The sequence below is a fragment of the Marmota monax genome, unplaced genomic scaffold (genome assembly GCF_021218885.2).
Source record: "Marmota monax isolate L192 unplaced genomic scaffold, Marmota_monax_Labrador192_F-V1.1 WCK01_AAM20220418_F8-fsc00031, whole genome shotgun sequence".
Lineage (NCBI taxonomy): Eukaryota > Metazoa > Chordata > Mammalia > Rodentia > Sciuridae > Marmota > Marmota monax.
Genome location: NW_026695197.1, coordinates 16,265,302 through 16,288,787, shown reverse-complemented (window position 1 = coordinate 16,288,787; position 23,486 = coordinate 16,265,302). Strand labels below are relative to the sequence as shown.

Here is a 23,486-nt window from a genome sequence, read left to right as displayed (position 1 = left end):
GTTGTAGCTCTTGTAGCTCAGTAGTTAAGACCCCTGGGTTCAATCCCCAGTATAAAGGGGGAAAAAAACTGAATAGCTTTAAAACCAGAAAGGTATTCCTCATAGTTCTGGAAGTTAGGAAATTTGAGTTCAAGGCACTGGTAGATTTGGTTCATGTTGAGGGTATATTTCCTGGTTCAAAAAAACGATGACTGAGCGCTGTGGGCTGGCGGGCTAGTGGGATGGCAGATGAGAAAGAAGACCTGACCGTGAGTGAAAACCTAGTTTGAGGAGGAAAATAAGAAATTGGAGGAATTGCAGAAGGTGGACAGGGTAAAAGAAAGACTTTTTTCTAAAGAATTACGATGTATGATGTATGGGTTTGGGGATGACCAGAATCCTTACACTGAGTCAGTGGATATTCTTGAAGACCTTGTCATAGAGTTCCTCACTGAAATGACTCACAAGGCAATGTCAATTGGAAGACAAGGTCGAGTACAAGTTGAAGATATCGTCTTCTTGATTCAGAAGGACCCAAGGAAGTTTGCTAGGGTTAAAGACTTGCTTACCATGAGTGAAGAATTGAAACGAGCTAGAAAAGCATTTGATGACACAAACTACAGATCTTGTTAATTTTTGTACTTCATGAAATTTCATTATCTTCTGTGGAAATCATATATAATAATTGTGTATTTTGTTCAGTAATGTCCTAATATCTAGGCATGTAAATGAAAGATGGAGAGACAAAGTTTTCAGCCTTTATTTTCATGTCTTTGATTTTAGAGTGATCCTTGAGCCTTTAATTGCCTGCCTTTACATGACTATACTTGAATTACTTACTGAGTTTTAATGACTACACATAAGTTAAAGTACCTTACAAATTATGCAGTTCCTTCTGAATTTGGACTATGATGAAGGATGAAGTAGTATTTATGTGTTAGGTATATTTGTGCCATTATAAGCTATACTATAGCTGTTTAATATGTGAAATCTAAGTGTCATTTTGACTATGACAGCTGAGACATATGCCTTACATATTCTGAATTTTTCAGAAAACGGTGGTCTGAGATGATATTAAAGATAGTGAACTGGTTTTTCTTTTAAGGAGATGATATTTAAAACTAGTTTTTGTAAGAATGTTTATGTATCTTATACGATAATTTGTTTTAATGTTTTCTAAAGAGTGATTTTTTTTCTTTTTTAGAAAATTAAAGTTTCATGTTGATGCTTCCATGTTGAAAGACTTTCTTGATTTAAAACCTTTTGGGACTTAGGTTACTTTTTAAGTTTTAGAACTCATTTTCCCAATCATCTACTTTCAGTAGCAGGAATGGCAATGTTTAACGAGCTAATGGTAAGATAAGCATTTGGGGTAGTGTTTTTTTAACATATTTGTAAGTACTTGTGGAAATGTGTAGTTGACTAAAACCGTATGTAGCTACAAAAACCACTTTTGTAGTTCAGAGTATACAGGTTTTGTGTGAATTTAGCTTACTGCATTAATTATTGCCCTTAGCTTAAAATAAGGATTAAAATTGCATTTAAAGAGATCACTGCATGTTACTGTTTGTGAAACTGAACTTTGTGATTCTACTTATAAATAGTATCTATAAATCAATACCTGGGAAAATTTTACTTTCTTAACCTATTGATATAAGGAACAAGGTATAAAAAATTAAACAGGGGGGAAAAAAAAAAACGAGGACTGAACCCAGGGGTGCTTTAACCCTGAAGTACTCCCCAGCCTTTTTTATGTTTAGAGACAGGGTGTCAATAAATTGAGAAGGCTGACCTAGAACTTGTGATCCTCCTGCCTCCACTCCTAAGTTGCTGCAATATTGGAGTGGCCCAATAGGCCCAGCCAGACTACTATTTCTTACTGCAACCTCAAATGGTAAAAAAGGGGTGATAAATCTCTCTTTGTACTGTTTCATAAGTACACTAATGCCATTCCATTGGGCAGGCACTCATGACCCAATCACCACCCAAAGGCCAATCTTCCTGATATCTCACCTTGGAGGTTAGGATTTCAATATACACATTTGGAGGAGACATGTATTCAGACCATAGCTCAATGCTCCTCTCCCTCAAAATCCATTATTCTCTAGTTTTTAATAAGTTTCTAAAACTGGGCTGAGAATGTGGCTCAAGCGGTAGTGCGGATTTGATCCTCAGCACCACATACAAACAAAGATTGTGTCCATCGAAAACTAAAAAATAAATATTAAAAACTCACTCTCTCAAAAAAATAAATAAATAATTTTTTTAAAAAAGTTTCTAAAACTGAGCCAGGTACAGTGGTATACATCTATAATTCAGGAGGCTAAGGCAGAAAGATCACAAATTCAAGGTCAGCCTCAGCATCTTAGTGAGACCCTCAGCAACTTAAAGAGATCTTGTCTCTAAATTAAAAATTGGGCTGGGTCGGGGGAACACACCTGTAATCCCAGTGGCTGAGGAGGCTGAGGCAGGAGGACCACGAGTTCAAAGCCAGCCTCAGCAAAAGCTGAGGGCTGTGTGTGGGAGGCCGCCATATCATGTGACCAGCATTTTCCTCTCCTGATTGGTGAGGCTCTGGCGGTCACTTCCAGTGATCTGGCCGCATCAAAGTGGCTGTAGGGGTGGCCCAGATCTTGAGAGTTGTAAAAATGTAGCAAATGTGTCTTCATGCCTAGGCATGCCTTCCTGTAGCCCCCTGGGTCAAGCTATGCTCACCTGTTCCTTTGTGATATTAACCCTTTGCCCTGTTTGGGATAGAATGTTTCATGGAAACGCCCTTTGTGTGTCCCCTTCTCTTACTCTGCCTTTGGGGGTGGCCTTCCTAGATGTCAGTCAACCTGCTGACAGCAGACATCATGAAGCTAGACTCAGCCCCTTGAAACCTAACCCTTTGCATTATTTGAATGGCTTCTCCTCAATAAAAGAGGCCGGCACTGTCCAACCGTGGGTCGGTCCCTCCCTCCCTCCCTCCCTCGCTGGATAATAATCTCTGGTATTATTATTAAGGTCACAGGAGCCATCACAAGACCCCCAAAGAAAAAGGTATCTCTGTCTCTTGTGTGGTTATTTCGCGCAGCCCAGTTCCCCTGGAGTGACCCTGGGTGTTTTTGTCACCAGGGAAAGTGACAGCTAAGCAACTCAGTGGGGAGACCCTATTTCTAAATAAAATATGAAATGGGGCTGGGGATGAGGGCTCAGTGGTTGAGCCCCCCTGAGTTCAATCCCCAGTACCTAAATAAATAAATATAAAAAAATTAGAAGGACTGGGGATATTGCTCTGTGGTAAAGTGCCTTTGGGTTCAATTTCCAGTACCCACCCCCTCAAAAAATTGTCATGATTTCATGATTAGTTTACTATTGTCTATATGCCTTGCAACATGTAAGATACAAGCGAACAGGGCTTCTGTCTCATTGATTATTTATCTGAATCAACTAGAAAAATACCCAGATGGAGACCCTTAACATCTATTGAACAAGATATATTTAAGCAGGGTTAGAAATGTAGATCTGTGGTAGAACCCATGTGCAAGGTTCTAGGTTCAATCCCAAGCAAACAAAAAATATTAAACGTAAGACATTTTGCTAGGCCTTGTAGATACAAAGCACCACACACATTTGGGTTTTGTTTTGGTTTATCATTTGTTTGTTTTTTTGGTACTAGGAATTGAATCCCGGGCTTTTAACAACAGAGCTACATCCCCAGAGCTCTTTTTATTTTGAGACAGAGTCTCACTAAGATTAGGAGGCTAGTCTTGAACTTCTGACCCTCTGGCCTCCTAAATCTCTGGTATTATAGGCATGCGCCACCATGCCTGACTATACATTTGGTTCCTTAAAAATGTTTTATTAGGGGGGCTGGGGTTTTGGCTCAGCGGTAGAGCATTCGCCTAGCATGTGCAAGACCCTGGGTTCGATCCTCAGCACCTCATAAAAACAAATAATAAAAGTATGGCGTCCAACTACAACTAAAAAATAAATATTAAATAAATGTTTTATTAGGGCTGGGGATGTAGCTCAGTGCTACAGTACTTGTTTAAGGTGTGAAAGGCCCTAGAATCTATCCCCAGCACTGCAAAAAAAAAAAAAAAAAAAATTATCAAAATAGATTTTTTATGATGGGTTTGTTTGTTTGGTACTGGGGAGTAAATTCAGGGGTGCTCAACTACTAAGCCACATTCCATATCCTTTTTTGCATTTTATTCAGAGACAGGGTCTCACTGTGTTACTTAAGGCCTCACTAAATAGTTGAGGCTGGCTTTTAAAGTCATGATCCTCCTGCCTCAGCCTCCCAAACCATTGGGATTACAAGTGTGTGCCACCACTCCCAGCCTTTATGATATTTGGATTCTTTAAACATTATGATGACATTTTTAAAATGTTAGATTATTTGTTATAAATGTTCATTTTAATAATTCCCAAACCATTTAAAAATGGTAAAGACAAACTCTACTATAAGTAAACAGCTATCCTTTACCTCACTTTACCAACAGATGCATTATTAACATAATATGAGCCTCCCAGAAGAACATAACAATGATAAAAGGCTTTACGAATTAATTATTTTTTCAAAATAGCAGCCACTGAATTAAAGACATGCAAATCAAAACTACACTAAGATTCCACCTCACTCCAGTCAGAATGGCAATTATCAAGAATACAAGTAATAAGGGGCTGGGGTTGTGGCTCAGCAGTAGAGAGCTAGTCTCGCACGTGCAAGACCCTGGGTTCGATCCTCCGCACCACATAAAAAATAAATAAATAAATAAATAAACGAGTGAAATAAAGGTATTGTGTCCAACTACAACTAAAAAATAAATATAAAAAAAATACAAGTAACAAGGTGCTAGGGCTCAGCGGTAGCACACCTGCCTGGCACATGTGAGGCAATGGGTTGGATTCTCAAGACAATCAATCAATCAATAAATGTCAATGACTTAAAAATATTTTTTTAAAAAAAGAATACAAGTAACAATAAATGTTGGCAAGCATGTGGAGGAAAATGGCCACTCATACATTGCTGGTGGGAGTGCAGATTGGTGCAACCACTCTGGAAAGCAGTATGGAGATTCCTCAGAAAACTAGGATGGAACAACCATTTGACTCAATGATCCCACTCCTTGGTTTATACCCAAAGGATTCAAAATCAGCATACTACGAAGACACAGCCACATCAATGTTAATCGCAGCTCAATTCACAATAGCCAAGATATGGAACCAACCCAAGTGACCTTCACAGGAGAATGGATAAAGAAAAGGTGATATGTATATATATATATATATATATATATATATATATATGAAATATAACTCAGCCATAAAGAAGAGTAAAATTATGGCATTTGCCAATACATGGATAGAACTGGATACTATCAAGCTAAGTGAAATAAGCCAATCCCAAAAAACCAAAAGCCAAATGTTCTCTCCAATATGTTAATGCTAACCCACACCAAGGGAGTGTGGGGAGGGGAAGAATAGAAATTCATTGGATTAGACAAAAAAATGAAAAGAAGGGTGGGATAGGGGATCAGAAAGACAGTAGAATTAACAATTGGACATAACTCCCCTATTCTTTTATATGAATACCTGACCAGGGTAACTCCATATCATGTACAACCACAAGAGTAGGATCTTAACTAGAATAAGTTATACTCCATGTAAGTACAATGTGTCAATATACACTCTATTGTCATGTATACCCAAAAAAGAACAAAAACGCTGGGGATATAGCTCAGTTGGTACAGTGCTTGCCTCATATGCACAAGGCCCTGGGTTCAATCACCAGCACCACAAGAAGAACAAAAATAAATAAATCTTTTTTTAAAAAAAAAAACACCACAGGATATGCAACTTAGGGATTATAAGTGGACAACTTTGCAAGACCCTGTCTTAAGATGAAATTTGAAAAGGGTTAGGGGATATACGTGGTGATAGAGCACCCCTGGATTCAATCCCTCATACAATGGTGGGGTGGGGGGGATCTATGACTCAATTAGTACAATCTAAGGCTTCCCCTGCACCCTGTACTGGGAGTTGAACCCACAAGCACTTTACCCCCAGTAAAAGCTATACCCCCCAATCCTATTTTTTATATATTTTATTTTGATATATGGTATTACTAAATTGCCAAGGCTAGCCTAGCAAATTGATTCTCGCCTGCTGCAGTGGTGCACACCTGTAATCCCAGTGACTCAGGAGGCTATAACAGGAGATTCCCAAATTCAAAGCCAGCCTCAGCACCTTAGAAGGCCCTAAGCAACTCAGCAACATCCTGCCTCAAAAAGTAGAGGGGGGGGAGGGAGGAAGGAAAAGAAAAAGAGCTGGGGTATGCCTCAGTGGTTAAGTACCCCTGGATTCAATCCCTAATACCAAAAAAAGGAAAAAAATCACAAATTTGCAATTCTCCTGCCTCAGTCTTCTGAGTCCCTGGGATTACAGGGGTGCACTCTCTACTTATGTATTAACAACAAATACCAAGCCACTTCATAAATTTAAAAGCTATGCTACTGATTTCATAATTTTCCCTAAAAACACAAAATCCAATTTTTAATAGATTTTTCTCCTCCTAGTGTTGGAGACATGAACCCAGAAGTGTTCTAACACTAAGGTACATCCCCAGCCCTTTTATTTTTGAGATAAGATCTCACAAAATTGCCCAAGCTAGCCTCAGTCTCCCCAGTACCTGGGATTTACTGGTTTGCCAACATGCCCAGCTAACTGCGAATTCATTTTTTAAAAGCAGTGGCAATTTCCCTATCAGTTGAGACCAAGATAGTGTGTGTGTGTGTTTTACTGGGGATTTAACCCAGGGGTGCTCTACCACTAGGCTACAACCCCAGCCTTTTTAAATTTTTATTTTCAGATAAGGACTTACTAAATTGCCCAGATGAGCCTCAAACTTGCAATCCTTCTGCCTCATCCTCCCAAATTGTTAGGATTACAGGTATGCACTACCATACTCAATTGGATCAAGATTTTTTAAAAGAAATCCATTAGCAATCAATCATCTTTAGAGACAAAAAGGTTTCTGTTTTGCTTTTTCTTTTTGCAGCGCTAGGGATTAAACGTAAGGCTTCTCACACACTAGGCAAGTGCCTAATCACTGAGCTACACACCCATAATTGTGGGTCTCTGAAATCACTTATTTAGCTACTTTGCCTTAGCTCAACTGTGCCTACTCTATACCTAGATGATTTAAAAAAAAAAAGATGCTCAAGCCCAGCACAGTGGTGCACCCCTATAATCACAGCTACTAAGGAGGCTAACGCAGATAGATTGCAAATTCAAGGCCAGCTTCTTGCTTCTGCAGCAAGACAACTTCCGCAGTGAGATCCTCTCTCAGAACACAAAATAAAAGGCCTGTAGATGTAGTTCAGTGGTAGAAGTGTCCCTGGGTTTAATCCCCAGTACCAAAAAAAAGAAAAACAGACAACCAAAAAAACATTTTGAAGTTCTATCTAGTTTTATTTTTTAAACATCAACAAATAGCCAGGCACAGTGGTACACACCTATAATCCCAGCAGCTTGGGGGCTGAGGCAGGAGGATCACAAGTTCAAAGCCAGCCTCAGCACCTTAGTGAGGCCCTAAGCAACTTAGGGAGACCCTGTCTCTAAATAAAGGGATGGAGATGTGGAGGGTTGTGCACCCCTGGATTCAATCCCTGGTAACAAAAAATAAATAAATAAACCAAAAACCAGGGATAGGAAACACATAGACTGGAAAGCAACAGACAAATTGTAACATGAAAATAAGAAAGATGAAAGCTTTCAAACAGTATTGTGTGCCTATTTTCTGCTGATTTTAGCCAATATCTCGAAAAGTTTTAAAGTTATTAATATTTCACAGTGTTAGATAAGCTAGCTATCAAAACAGAGTACTGTGAAATATAATGGAAGGGGAGAATCACAATACTAATAACTACCCAAGAAAATTATCACCTATTATTACCTGATTTTTCTGACCATAGCACACAAATACATTCCACTGTCTACTGTATAAAAAAAGATAGTTTTCTTTTATTTATTTGATCCCAGGGACACTCTACCACTGAGTTATGTCCCCAATCCTTTTTATATTTTGAGACAGTTTCACTAAGATGCCCAGTATGGTCTCAAACTTGCCATCCTCCTACCTCAGCCTCCAGAATTGCTGAGATTATAGGTGTGTACCATCAAGGTAATTTTTAAAGCAAACAAAAATAAGTGTCTTTTTGTTCTTAGAGCTACTCACTGATTTCTTACACTGTTTCGCTCTATTACTACCCAGCTCCCATACACGGCCAAGGCCTGTGGTTTTGGAGATATGAAAAATCTTGCCAGCCTCCAGTTACTCAGCATTTCCCTGGCAGACAAGAGATACATGGAAGGGTAGGTGCCATTACGAGCAGATGTGGGAAGTATTTGAAACAGTTTCCAGCCCATCGCCTGTTGACTTCTTTCATGGCCTACATCAGTATAAGCACATCAAGACTTGTGAAAAGGAAAAGGCCAGCCTTTTCCTTTTGTGAAGAAAGCTTTAGGCAAGTGTGGCTCTACCAATACAGATGACATAAGATGTGGAACTACTGACAGTAGAGATGATGAAGATACTGGTCTCTTTGGATCTGAGGATAAGCAAAGCAGCAGGAGGCTAAAGGAAGAATGCCTTGTATAGAATCAGTCAAAGATAGCCAAAAAAATCTATACTTCTTGCCAAGTCTTCCCTCTCACTAGATGTGAAACATTGGGATGATGACATAGATATGGCAAAATTAGAAGTGTATCAGAAGCATTCAAACAGAGAGCTTGGTTTGGGACTTCTAAAACTACTTCTAGTGGGATATGAAGTTTAAAGTTTCAAATACTGTCAAAGGGAGATCAGTACAGTAAACTGACCATGGGCAGGGAGGATGGCAGGGAAAGGGGAAATACCGGGGAATTACAGCAGCCAAATTAACTGTTATATTGTGTGCATGAACTAATAGATAACAAATCACTCCATTATGTATAACTACAAAGCACTGATATAAATCTGGGAAAAAAACAAAAACTTCAAATATAGTGTGTAGTTGAACATGATACAGTTGGAACACACATGTTAGAGGAGCACATAACTGCTATAGAGGACTAAGGACAATCCCTAGACATGGTTACTTTCATGGAAGATCTAAAATCCACCCTGGGTCAATGTAATTAAATAAAAGTTTGAAAGATTAAACACAAACACACAAACACTAAGGATACTTAAAACCAAGAATTTTATGCTACTTTATTTTTGTAGTACTGGGGATTAAATCCGGGGCTTCAAATTGCTAGACATTAGTTCTACTAAGCCACAACCCTGCCCTTTTTTGAGACAGAATCTCTCTAAATTATGTAACCCAGCCTCAAACTTGCTATCCCACAGTGTCTACCTCCCAAATAGTTGGGATTACTGACATGTGTTACCATACCTGGCAAAGCCCAAGGACTGAAGCAGGAGAACCCCAAACTTGAGACCAGCCTGGGCAATTTGGTGAGATTCTATCTCAAAATTTAAAGAGGAAAGGTGAGAAAGCTGGGGATGTAACAAGTGTTAAAGCATCTCTGGGTTCAATCCCCAGTACCACAATAAGGGGAAAAAAAGATTAATTTTATACTTGGGGGAAGAGAAAAATAAATTGCACATTATGAGAAAAGCATTTAAAAAGAAACAAATTATTTGTATAAATGTTTTCCTCATCTCCTCAGTCCCATTACCTTATAATATCCCATAAAAACAAGGATCATGTTAATTCCATTCATTCACAGTTCCTAACACATAACAAATACTTATCAAAAGCTGGGGACATAGCTCAGTTGGTAGAGTGTTTGCCTTGCATGTATAAGGCCCTGGATTCAATCCCCAACACCACAAAAAAAAAAAAAAAAAAAAAAAAAAGGAAAGAAAATAAATTGCCAAGACCAATTGGGCTTGATGGCACATACATAGTTCTACCTACCCTGGAGACTGACAAAGGAGGATCACAAGTTCAAGGTTAGCCTCAGCAACTTAGAGAGATCTTTTCTCAAATATAAAATAAAAAGGGTGGAGATGTAGCTCAGAGTAGAGTGCCCCTGGTTTCAATTCCCAGTACCACCAAAAACACACACAAAAAGAAAGAAAACACTATGGCCACTAATGAAATAAAACTCTTTGTAGCCAGGCACACTGGCACACACCTGTAATCCCAGTGACTAGGGAGGCTAAGAGGCAAGAGAAACATCAATTCAAAGCCAGCCTCAGCAACTTAGTGAGGCCCTAAGCAACTCAGAGAGACCCTATCTCAAAATAAAAATATACAAAAGCTAGGGTTGTGGCTCAGTGGCTAAGTGCCCCTGGATTTACTCCTCAGTACAAAAAAAAAAAAAAAAAAAAAGACTTAGGAACTTCATAGTTATGGATATAATGGATTCTCTCCTTAGATCTTGAGGGGAGGGGACTTTCTTTTGCTATTTAACAAGATACTACTTTTACCCTATTCTTGTGCCATGTGGCTTAAGATATTTAATTTTATGGTATCTGATTTTGCTGCTTTATGCATAAATATGCAGTCACTTTATTTACAGTATTCTAGTAAGGAAACAGCTTTACTAGGCTATTAGCAACTGTGTCACTTTTTGTCTTATGTTTTATGGAGAAAAATAAAATCAAAGAGAAGTTACTCTATGAGAAATCATACTGATTCTATGTAATGTAATATTGTCCTACACCATAAAGCAAACACTTTTTTGAGAGGGGAGGCAGGTACCAGAGATTGAACCCAGGGGCACTTAACCCCTGAGCCACATATCCAGCCCTTTTTTATATTTGCTGTGGCTGGCTCTCAACTGGTGATCCTCCTGCCTCAGCCTCCCAAGCCACTGGGATTATCACACCAGGCCCTTTTTATTTTTTGAGATAGGGTCTCACTAAATTGCTTATGCCTAAATTGTTTAGGGTTCACTGAGTTGCTGAGGCTGGCCAATAAACTCCAAGTTTCTGAATCTTTTGAAATATTGGGGGGGGGTCCTCTTTTCTAATATCTATATATAAACATTAACTTACTTAATTGACTGCTAGTACTTTTTTTCCCCCAGTGCTGGGGATTGAACCTAGGGTCTCACACACCCCAGGCAAAACATTCTACCACTGAGAGGCAACTACTACTTTATATAAGCACCAATACTTGAAAACAATTTTGTGTTGGGCTCAGTGGCCAAACCTATAATCATAGCTACTCAGTAGATAAGGCAGAGGATTGCAAGTGCAAGGCAGGCCTCTACAACTTATTAAAACCCTGTCTCAAAATAAAAAATAAAAAGGCTGGGGGTATAGCTCTGTGACAGAGTAATCCTGGGTTCAAACTCCAGTACTAGAAAACGAAGTGTAACTGAGCCCAGCCCAATGACAGACCTGAAATGCCAGCTACTTGGGAAGGAGGCAGAAGGTCGTGAAGTTGGAAGCCACCCTGTGCAATAAAGTGAGACCCAGTCTCAAAATTAAAAGGGCTGGGAGTGTAGTTCAATGGTAAAGAACTCATGCATGACGTTCTGGGTTTAATTCCTAGTACTAAAAGGGGCAAGGGGAACAGGAAAGAAAATGACTGAGAAGAGGTTTAAAGGGTTAGAGTACATAAAGAAAATGCTAAGGACTGGGGTTGTGGCTCAGTGGTAGAGCGCTTGCCTAGCAGGTGTGAGGCCCTGGGTTTGATTCTCAGTATCACATAGATAAATAAATAAAGGTGTTGTGTCCATCTACAACTGAAAATACAGACATTAAAAAAGAAAGAAAAAATGCTTAAAAATTGTATTTTTTTCCTTTTTTCTCCATTTTTTTACTCGTGGATTATAGTTGTATATAGTAGTGGGATGTTATTACATATTTGTATATGCATACAATATAACAATATAAATTGGCCAACATAAGGAAATGCTAAAATAAATAAAGCTAAATGAATCTGTCCACAGTAATATATGCTGGATTAGGCCAACGGAGAACCTGAAATATAAACTGTGAGACTGAAAATATGAAAAGAGAGCAGCTTTGCTTGCTTGCCAGCCAATCTTTTCTCCACTGATTAAAGCCCTATAAATAGGCCAAAAGTGATAATGGTTGCTCAAATCACTTATTACTGAAGATACTACCACTTCTGGCATGTACCTGGCCCAGCGCGGGGACTGTGAATAAACTAACATCAAATAAGAATCCACATAAGTTTACTAAATGCAAAAAAAAGGTGAGTTACCCATTACTCAAAAAAATTAGTGTAAATCAAAAATAATTTAAGATACAGGGTCTAAATTTCTCCAAGATTTCTGTTCTGGTCATTTTCTATCTCCCTCAGAAAACAATTCACATAAAGAAGGGTCACCAAATGTTGGAACCTGAAGTCCCCAAGACAAATTGCTAAAAATCTATCCACTGTACATATACAACAAATTGCTTAGTGGATTGCAGAGGAAAAAACAATGGGAAACACTTAATAAAATGCTGACTTCAAGCCAGGTGCAGTGGTGAATGCCTATAATCCCAGTGACTCCAGAGGCTAAGACAGGAGGATAGAGAGTTCAAAGCCAGCCTCAGCAATTTAGTGAAGCCCTAAGCAATTCAGTGAGACCCCGTCTCTAAATAAAGTACAAAACAGGTCTGGAGATATGGTTCAGTGGTCGAGTGCCCCTGAGTTCAATCCCTGGTACTGCCCACCCTGCCAAATGTTGACTTCAAAACATGCTTCTCAGCTGGGCACAATGGCACATGCCTGTAATTCCAATTACTGAAGAGGCTGAAACAGGAGGAATTCAAGCTTATGACCAGCCCGGGCAATATAAATATTTTTGTTTTGTTTTGTTTTGCTTTTTGTTTTTGGTACTGGAGATTGAACCCAGGGGCATTTAACCACTGAGCTACATGCCCAGCCCTTTTTATTTTGATTCAGAGTCTCACTAAATTGCTTAGGGCTCAGTAAATTGCTGAGGCTGGCTTTTGAAATTGTGATCCTCCTGCCTCAGACTACTGAGCCAGTGGGATTACAGGCCTGCACCATAGCACCCGAGAAGCCTGGGCAATTTAGCAAGACTGCCTCAGAATAAAATAGAAAGGGCGAGGGATATAGCTGGGTGATAGAGTGCTCCTAGGTTCAATCCCCAGTACCACCAAAAAACAAAAACAAATAAAACTTTCATCTCTTGTCTAGCATGTGGAGGCCCTGAGTTCAACCCTTAGCACTGGATAAAAAAGAAAACCTGTTTCTATGCTATGTTTTTAGTTTATGTTTAAACTAAGGCAGGCAGGATACTGCTTAAAACTTGACTGCATGAAGTTTTTGTTCTTAATACAGAAAGGAAAACAATCCTGTTTTCCTAGAGTTTTAGTCCACACCCAACTTCCCTATCCCCAACAATACTCTTCTCTAATTATAAGGAACTTAACAAAATAGTGACTCTAGACATCAGGAAACTTATTTTTTTAAAACCCAGACAACACAGTAAAAAGATAACTTCTGATTTCTTTGGTCAGTAGCTTGTTTCTCAAGTATTAACCATACTAATAAAAATTTAATAACTAGACTACCGTAGTTTGTATCTTTCTTAGGAATAACTATTATAAGTAAATTTGAACCCAAGGGTGCCCTACCATTGAGCTACATTCCAGACCCCCTTTTAAATTTTATTTTGAAATAAGGTCTTGATAAATTGCCCAGATTCACCCCAAATCTGCAATTCTCCTGCCTCAGCCTCCTCAGTAGTAAGTATACAACACTGTGCTCAGTTCCCAATACATAAATTTAACAGATTTAATTTTATTGCTCTAATCAGCACTGATTAACTAAAATGTGGACTTGATTTTCAGGTAGGAAAAAAGTATTTTGGAGCTGGTGCAGTGCACATGGCTGTAATCCCAGGAACTCGGGAGGCTGAGGCAGGAGGATCACAAATTTGAGGCCAGACTCAGCAACTTGGGGAGACCCTTTCTCAAAAGATAAAGAGGGTTGGGGATATAGCTCAGTGTAAAACATCCCTGGGTTCAATCTTGGTTACCCTCTCCTCAAAAAAGAATATTTTGGGAATGAATGGGCAGTATAAAAAAGAACATTCACATTCAAGTCTCCAGTCCTATTCTTTTAAGCTTTTAGAGACCCATTTAAGAAAAATGTTGTAGGTCAGAGTGGCCCAATTTTATAATCACAGTATTTTGGGATGCTGAGGCAGGAGAATCACAAGTTCAAGGTCAATCTAGGCAATTCAACAAGACCCTATCTCAAAAAGGAAAAATAAATTTTTTTTTCTTGGAATAAGAAATTGAAACCAGGGGCACTTAACCACTGAACCATATCCCCAGCCCTTTTTTACATTGTATTTAGAGACAAGGTCTTTCTAAGTTGCTTTAGGCCCTCACTAAGTTTATGAGGCTAGCTTTGAACTCACAATCCTCCTGCCTCCGCCTCCCAAGCCCCTGGGATTACAGAAGTGCACCACCACGATGGCAAAAAAGAAAAAAAAAACATTTTAAAGGGGGGGGGGGGGCCGCAACAAATATGTAGCTCAGGGACAGAATGTCCAGTACTCACAAAAAAACTTTTTAAAGTATTCCTTTTTGAGGAATAGATATGATCAAAGTTATGTTATTTGCATGTATGACTATGCCACCATGAAATCCATTATTCTGTATAATTAAAGTACACTAATAAATAAGTCCAGTTAATAACTTAGAGATCTGCACCATTTACCAACTATTTTAAGTGATAGCCTAAGCAAATAGAAATGAGCTTCCTTATTTTGAATAAAGACATGAAAAACAAAATTTATAACAAACACTGTAAATTAAAAGCACAAATTCTAAATAAGAAAACCAATAGACTATGAGTCATTGGTTATTTTAAAATATTTTTAGGACTGGGGATATAACTCAGTGGTAGGGTGCTCACCTAGCACGTACAAAGTCCTGGGGTTAAATTCCCAGCACCACAAAAAATGAAGTATTTTAAAATCATTTTTACTATTCTCAGCTGTTACTAATATGTTCTGATAAATGTTTATAGTATATACAAAATGTTTCCACTCCTAGCAGTTAAGGAATAGATTTAAAACAAGCAAAACACCTTTTCATTTCACCCCACTTCTTCCTTTTACAAGGCCCCGTAGGCTGAGTATAAAAACTGACTGACTAAACATCAATCCCACCTCTTATGAGAGAAGCTGCCCACACAGAAAAAAACACTTGCTTCTTTCCCTTAAGCTCACTAAAAGTTTTAAAAGAATAAGGAAAGTGGGTGGGATTAAAGATAAAGAATACTGGGACGAAGTGGTACATGACTAATTCCAGCTACGGGGGATGCTGAGGCAGGAGAATCACAAATTCAATGCCAGCCTCACCAAATTAGCTAGCCTGTCTTTTAAAAAGCAGGGGAAAAGGGTACTGGAGATATAGTTCAGTGATAGAGCATCTCTCTGGGTTCAATCCATTATGCAGTAGGGGGTGGGAGATTATTAAATTTCTTTAATCTGGTGATCATGAATCCAACTAAACCGACATGATGATGAATATGTGTAATCTCAGAAACTGGGGAGGCTGAGTCAGGAGGATTACAAATTCAAAACCAGCCTCAGCAATTTAGTGAGGCCCTAAACAACTGAGACCTGTTTCAAAATAAAAAATAAAAGGTGCTGGGGATGTGTCTCAGTGGTTAAGCACCCCTGGGTTCAATCTCCAGTACCAAAACAAAAACCCAAAATAAGTAAATGAGACCTGAGCTTGGGTGTTCTTCAGTGATAGGAGAAGTTGCCTAGCATGTGCATAGCCCTGGGTTCAATCCCCAGCAACAACCACCACCAAAATTTTTTTTAAAAGTATATATACATAATTTTAGAGAGAGACAGACAGACACACAGACACACACACATACACATCCTATATATAAATAGGAGCAGTACAATTTCTACTTTTTAAAGCCTAGGAGGCTGAGACGGGAGGATCCCGAGTTCAAAGCCAGCCTCAGCAACTGAGGGAGGCACTTAGCAACTCAGTGAGACACTGTCTCTAAATAAAATATAAAAAAGGTCTGGGGATGTGGATCAGTTGTTAAGTGCTCCGGGTTCAATACCTGATACAAGGGAAAAAAAAAAAAAAAAAAAAGGCCTATCTCATCCTTCATATACCACCTGAGTTTTTCTTCACTAAAAGAAGAAAATTCAAACTTGTTAGCAGACTGAGGTACATCTTTTCATTTCACCCCGCTCCTTCCTTTTACAAGGCCCTACCTCTATCTATCCTATCCACCCCTCTGAAAATTCAAGGCACTGGCCCAACAAGACTAATTCAAAAGTTTGATATTCATGACTTTGCCTAGTCTGTTCATTAGACTGGAATGTCATCCAGAAACCTATCTCAAACCTCAGGTTTAAATGTTGAAGTTTCAGAAGCACCAGGACCTTGTTGGGTCTTAATTTCCTCCACAGCTTTTGCAACTACAGCACTACTGGCACACAACAGGGAATCAATAAATTAGTGCTGTGAAAATAAAAGAGGTTCCACATGAATATTTAGTCTTCTGTGCTTTCTCAATAGCTATTACCCCTTCTATAGTCTCACAACCTTTTACTCAAGTTATTATATGTCTACTTCATTTTGCCTACACAATTATAACTAGCCTCACATGCACAAGGCCCTGGGTTCAACCCCCAGCACCACAAAAAAAAAAAAATCTGTTATAGGTGTTTCAAGCATTGTCAATTCAGCAAACACAACATAACATTATTTTCATGTCCCTAGTTACATGCAAGAAAATGAAAACAGTCTAAGATAATTTACCAAAGTTACCATATGTTAAGTTTTGGGTCTCTAAAAATATACCAGTTCCAAACTTTAAAAAACAGGGAAAGGACTAGGAATATGGCTCTGTGGTAGAAAATCTGCCTAGTAAGCTCAAAGCTCAAGGCTAAAGGTTTGATTCTCAGAACCACAGAATAAAAAATACTTGCCAGGCAAGGTGGCACAAGCCTTAATACCAGCAACTATGGAAGCTGCAGCAGGAGGATCACAAGTTCAGGTCAGCCTCAGCAATTTAGCAAGGCCCTACCCACCTCAGTGAGACCTTGTCTCAAAATAATAAAAAAGGCCTGGGGATGTAGTTCAGCTGCCAAGCACACTTGGGCTCAGTTCCACTACCAAAAGGGAAAAAAAAAAAACATAACATTGCAGATCACAAAGAAGTTGCTAGTCATACAGTGAAGAGATTTTTAAAGTCTAAAGTCAATATAAATATTAAAAGCAAACAACCTTTGACAGAAATACATTAGCATACAGTTCTAGCAGAGCTGCATTAAATTATAACCTAAAGCTGAATTTATCTTTATATGGGTTTTTTGGTGGGAAGAGGATACTAGGGACTGAACCCTGGGGTGCTGTACCACCAAGAAAAAAACCCAGCCCCTTGACATTGTTTCGTTTTGATTTGTTTTGTTGTGGTGCCAGGCATCGAACCCAGAGGTGCTTAACCACTGAGCCACATCTCCAGCCTGTTTTATTTTTGACGCAGGGTCTTGACAAGTTGCAGAGGCTGGCCTTGAACTTGCAATCCTCCTGCCTCAGGCTCCTGAGCAGCTGGGATTAAAGATGTCCACAATCACACCCTTAAGCACCTTTGTTTTCAGACAGGGTTTCACTCCTTTTTGAGAAAGGGATCTGCTACACTGCCCAGGCTGGCCTCAATCTTGCAAATCCTCCTCCCTCAGCCTCCCAAGATTCAGATGTGCACCACAGTGCCCAGCAATACATGGGTCTTGAATAAATCATAAAAACTATAAAACAGTTTTATGACAGTAACTCTCACATAAATGGATGAAAGAGTAATATAAACTGAATTGGTGAGTAACATAACAAACAAGTACAATATGAACTTAATATGAAGCCAACAATGGGGAGTAAGGTTCCAGTTTCAAAATCCAGTCCACCCTATTTTCCATAAAAAGGTTCAGGGAAAAAAAAAATCCCCATTAAAAATCTGATTTAGGCCAGACTCATGCACACCTGTAATTCCAGCAGCTCAGGAGGCTGAAGCAGGAGGACAAGTTCAAAGACAGCCTCAGCAACTCAGCAAGGCCCTAAGCAACTTAGCCAGACCCTGTCTCAAAATAAAAAAATAAAACAAGGCAGGAATGTAGCTCAGTGGTTAAGCACCAATGGGTTCAATCCCTGATAACAAAAATTCTGATTTAGTTGGTCTTTTAAGTACCTTGAAGTTTCTCCTTGCCTTTCAGACCTAAACACTTATTCTGATCTTTACAACTATATGTTAACATTATAAAAAAACATATGGTTTGAGCTGGGCACAGTGGCGCATGCCTGTAATCCCAGAAGCTAGGGAGGCTGAGACAAGAGGATTGTGAGTTCACAGCCAACCTCAGAAATGGTGAGGCACTAAGCAACTCAGTGAGACCCTGTCTCTAAATAAAATTCAAAAAAGGGCTGGGGATGTGGCCCAGTCAGTGGTCGAGTGTCCCCCCAGTTCAATCCCCGGTACTGAAAAAAAAAAAAAAAAAAAAAAAAGAATAAAGGTGTTAGTGAAAAGCACTCTAGAGGAACCAGATTTAAGCCCAGCATAGTGGTACATGCCTGTCATCCTAGCTATTTAGGAGGCTGAAGCAGGAGGAGGATCACAAGTTCTAGACCAATCTCAGCAATTCAGGGAGACTCTGTCTCAAAATAAAAACGACTGTAGCTCAATGGTAAAGCACCACTGAATTCAATCCCTAGTACCACCAAAAAAAAAAAAAAAAAAAGCAAGAGTTGGGTATGTAGCTCAGTGCTAGAGTGCTTACCTAGCAAGCAGGAAGGCCTGTGTTTATCCCCAGTAGCGGTGGAGGAAAAAAGTGGGGAGGGGGACTGACTTATAAATTTTTAAAGTGTTTTTAATTCTCATTTAATGAATCTGCCTAAAAATTTCATTCAGGTTCTTTTTAAAGTAGCATACAGCTCACTGCAGTGAATTCAATCTTAGTTACCTGGAATCAAATATAACTCATAACTTTATATTTACTGTACACAAGGCACTCTAGTAGACATTGTATTGGGCATATTAATCAGCCAAAATACTTTCTACTAAAAAAAATAAATTATCATTGTGATTCCTCAGGACACCAGGTAACAATTATCCTGTTGGTCTGTAAAAATGCTTGTTAAACCAAAAGGCAATGCTCTGATTACTGGAGAAATCCATATTGCCAGGATCAGCAAAACTACCTTAAAAAGTTAATAGCCTCCACCCTTAAAATATCCCAAGAGAAGGGAGTGATTCAAACTATTAGTTAGCATATGCCCAGCGATACTACACAATAATAACCTAAGCAAAACTGCCAGATGCATTTGTAATTAAGAAGTCCAACCTTGATAAAGCATCATCAGTGGGATTTTCATCCAACTGGGTGGAAGGATTTTGCAAGCAAAAGCTCAGGCAAAATCCGAAAAGCATACTTAAGCATAAACTGCCAAGCAGTGAAGGATCTAAGAGGGCCAGTAAAACCCTCTCTTCCTTCAACCTGAGAAGCATCTCTTCTTTTGGAACCAGGACAGAGCAATTTAAAAGAAAGAATGAATGACCTACAGTTCCAATAGGGACTGCTAGATAATCGGTACGATACACAAATCAGACAGTAAGAAAAATGTATGAAATGCTACTATGGAAAGGAATAGAAAACCCTGGGAAATCAAGAAAGACAAGAAATTTTTAAACGGGGGATCGTCAGTTTACGTTCCAGCCTGCTTTTAAAGAAAATCGCAAACTCCCAAGAAGAGGACAACTTTGGATTTATCTCTCCCACTGATTTCTGGCATCTGCCGTAGGACAGTCGTGGAAGCGTCCAGAGGCAGGCAGCACCAATCCTATGACAGCCCTTTCTCCAAGGCCACGGCAGCGCGGCGCTGGGGAGGCCGCAGGGACTCTTCGCGGCAGGGGCAGGTGTCCGCGCCAGACTCTGGCTCGCCGACTTGGCGGAGCTGCGGCTCTGCTTCCCCTGCCCGCTGAGCGCCGAAAAGTTAAGTGAAGACAACTCCTGGGACGAAGTCGCTTCCCCACGCGGCCTGGGGGCTGCGGCCCCTCTCGCCTGCCCCAAGCCCCAGCGGCCGCGGAGGGCAACTCGGCGACGCCGGAGGACGCGGGGGTCACCAGCAGCAGGCAAGCCACGGGGTGGAAACTGTACGGGCCGCGCTTCCCAAGTTCTGGAGCAAGCCCCCAGCGAGCCTCCGACACGCCGACCGGGCCCGTGACGACCCCGCGCCCGAACACCGCAAAGCCCTCACCCGCGGCCCGCAACCCTCCGCCTCGCCCCGACCCTTCCCTGGGACGCAGCCCGAGCACCGCGGCTAGACCACCACCAGGCCGCGGCCCTGCGCCCCTTCCCGCCTCACCTGCGCTCCGCTGCTGCGCCGTACCTTCTCACCCGCTCCGCGCGCCCCGTCGGGGCACGCACGGACCCCCGGCCGGGACTCTCCCGGTCGCGGTGACTAGAGACGCCTCGGCCGCCGCCGCCTTCTCTTTCTAGGCACAAATCCCGGCAACCAGCAGAGGGTCGCAATCAGCGCCCCCGCCGGGGCCAAGAGAACCTCGCCGCCTCCGCAGCCTCCACCACCAATTCCCTTCAGTCGTCCGCGCCGCCCCAAGAAAATGTCACCAGAGGCCGTTCCGCTCTGCGCCTCACTTCCGCCCGGAACCACAGAGCTAGCGCGGGTCGCCTAGAGCGGCCGCTGCGGCGGGAGCCTCTAAGGACTGTAATAGAAGGCCAGGGGAAAGCCCGACAGCGCCATCTGGCGGGAAAGAATCCGCGCTCCTCCCGCTGCAGAGTGTCGGCGCGTTGGCGCCGGCTTCGCGGGCGTCTTTCCCACATGCTCTCGTTCTGTACAGGCAGCTCCCTTCCAGAAATGTCTTTCCGAGGGGGTAGAAAAGCCAATCAGTGCAAACCAAGGATAGCGCTTTCATTCCCGTGCACTGCCCAGTACTCACCCCCTCCCGAAGGTTTTCCCGATGCTAGCGAAATCTGAATCCTTGAATCACTCCAGCAGGAAGCCGGCTCCCTTCTCTACCCACTTTTCCTCGGAAGTCATCACCTTGGCTTGGGGAGACCAGGCTGTGCTCCTCTGGTGCCGTGGCCCCAACGTCCTGTTCAAGTTTCCGCACGGGAACCTTGCGAGCCTTGCAGATAGCGCGCCACCTGCTGGTACGATGGGATCCGCCAGGGAGACCCCGCTCTGCCCCAACGTTCGTTCCAAACGCCCCAAATTCCACCTCTGCAGAGTCATTCCTTGCATTTGCAGCTTGCCCTGGGAAGAGTGACGCAACGGCGCTGTCTCTGAGTTTTCCAGGCGCGTTCCAGAGATGGGGCAGAGGAGGGAGGCGGGGGTGGGGGTGGGGGTGGGGGTGGGAGGGATTAGTTCCTGTTGGGGGACCTGGAGAAAGATGAAGCGATCACAGCCGTCTGGAGAGTAGAAGGCTTCCAAAGGAGGAAAAGGAGATGCGAAGCACAACCTCACTACTCAATATCTGGCTCCCTATAAGCAATACAAAGTTCTGAAAGGGGACAAAATAAAAAAAGGACTGTAAGAGAAAATATCAAGAGTCTTTACCTTTTTTTATCATTTATATTTTTCTGCTACGTTTATTATTCCTACCTTGATATTTTTGGTTTTTGTTAGTGCATTATAATTATACATAGTAGTGGGGTTCGTTATGACATTCATGCATTTCCCTTTTAAACAGCTGGATTTTGATGTCGTGGCCCATGCTTGTAATCCCAGTTACTTGGGAGGCTAAGGCAAGAAGATTCCAAGTTTGAGTTCAGCCTGAGCAATTTTATGAGACCCTGTCTCAAGAGAAAAAATAAAAAGGGCTAACGATGTCGCTCAGTGATAGAGCAAGCCTGGATTTTATCCCCAGTACGGAATGTTAGTGTGTTGTGTTGGAAGAGATTTTGAAAATCCCACAACTCTCCAGCCCCTTAACAGTCTCCTCTTTAGACCTGGCCCTTCAGAATCCCCACCTTACCCCAAAAAGCTGAATTTAAATATATTTTCTAGTATGTATGTGTGTGTGTGTATGTATGTAGATAGATAGATAGATAGATAGGGTACTGGGGATTGAACTCAGGACACTCAAACACTGAGCCACATCCCCAGCCCTATTTTGTATTTTATTTTAAAGACGGGATCTCACTGAGTTGCTTAGCACCTCACTATTGCTGAAGCTGCCTTTGAACCTGTGATCCTCCTGTCTCATCCTGCTGAGCCACTGAGATTATAGGTGTGTGCCACTGCACCAGGCTTAAATATATTTTTATTAACATATGATAATTGTATTATTTATGGGGTACAGTGTGACATTTCAAAAAATAATGTGTCATGATCAGGTCAGGTAAATCATATATCCATTACTTCAGACACTTATTGTGTTGAAAACATTCAAAATCTTCACTACTAGCTATTTTGAGATCCTTCACTACCACCACCATCACCACAGTGTATTGAATCCAGGGCCCCAGCCCTCCTGTCTATTTTATTTTACCCAGGCTGGCTCCAACTTTCCCCCTCCCCCATTTAGTACTAAGGATTAAACCCAGGGACACTTAACCACTGAGCCATATTCCCAGCCCTTTTTATTTTTTATTTTGAGACAGAGTCCCACTAAGTTGCTTAGGGCCTCCCTACATTGGTGACACTGGCTTTGAACTTGGGATCTTCCTGTCTCAGCCTCCAGAGCTTATGAGGTTACAGGTATGTAACCACCATGTCCAGCCTGCCCTCCAAATTTTGACCCTCCTGCATTAGCCTTCCCAGTTTCTGGGATTACCTGCATGCCTGCTCACGGCTTCTAGTACCTATTTTGAAATATTCAACTAATTGTTATCAATCATACTCATACTTCTCTGCTACAAAACATTAGAAGTTACATCCACCTTAGTTGGGAATGTAACTCAGTGGTACAGTGCTTGCCTATCAGTGTTTGCCCAACACCACCACCACAATAACAACAAAAAATGGATTCATTCATTTAATCCTCATAACAACCCTGTGAGTTTGAAGCTATTACTAATCCCAGTTTGCAAAGATGGAAACTGAAGCACTGAGTGACCTGCCCAAGATGACACATTGGTAATGGGATTCTAACAGACAGTCTGACTCCATAGCCCACTTTTTAAACCATAACCACGAACTGCCTTCTTGAGATTCGCTGAGAGTATACTATGTGCCAGACAAATATTTTATCTGTGTTATTTCATGAATTCGTTCATTCATTTTCTGCTACTTTAGTTCTCAAGGAATTTGAGAAGTTGTGGGGTACTGACAAAGGCCCAGGCTCTTTCAGGAGAAAAAGAGAAAGGAAAATAACCACTGAGCCACATCCTCAGCCCTTTTTTGTTTAGAGACAGGGTCTCTTGAACTTGCTTAGGGCCTCACTAAATTACTGAAGCTGGTTTTGAACTGGTGGTCTTCCTACCTCAGCCTCCTGAGAGACTGGGATCACAGTACAGGCATGTACCACAGGCTC

At 41.1% G+C, this 23,486-nt stretch overlaps 1 protein-coding gene and 1 pseudogene across 6 annotated transcripts in view; one reads left to right on the top strand and one right to left on the bottom strand.

Annotated features, from left to right (window-relative positions):
- Ark2n (arkadia (RNF111) N-terminal like PKA signaling regulator 2N) overlaps positions 1 to 21,231 on the bottom strand; it is a 91,032-nt gene extending 69,801 nt beyond the window's left edge. Inside the window, exon 1 of one of the 6 annotated variants that reach the window (XR_009225312.1) lies at positions 20,357 to 20,651. The gene's annotated coding sequence lies outside the window, so the exon portion shown is untranslated. Of the gene's footprint in view, positions 1 to 20,356; positions 20,653 to 20,948 lie in introns of those variants that run through there. The other 5 variants (XM_046428312.2, XM_058573960.1, XM_046428311.2 and 2 more) reach the window with 5 other exon arrangements.
- Positions 222 to 8,778, top strand: LOC124081934 (elongation factor 1-beta-like; annotated as a pseudogene).
- Positions 21,232 to 23,486: the final 2,255 nt, after the last annotated feature.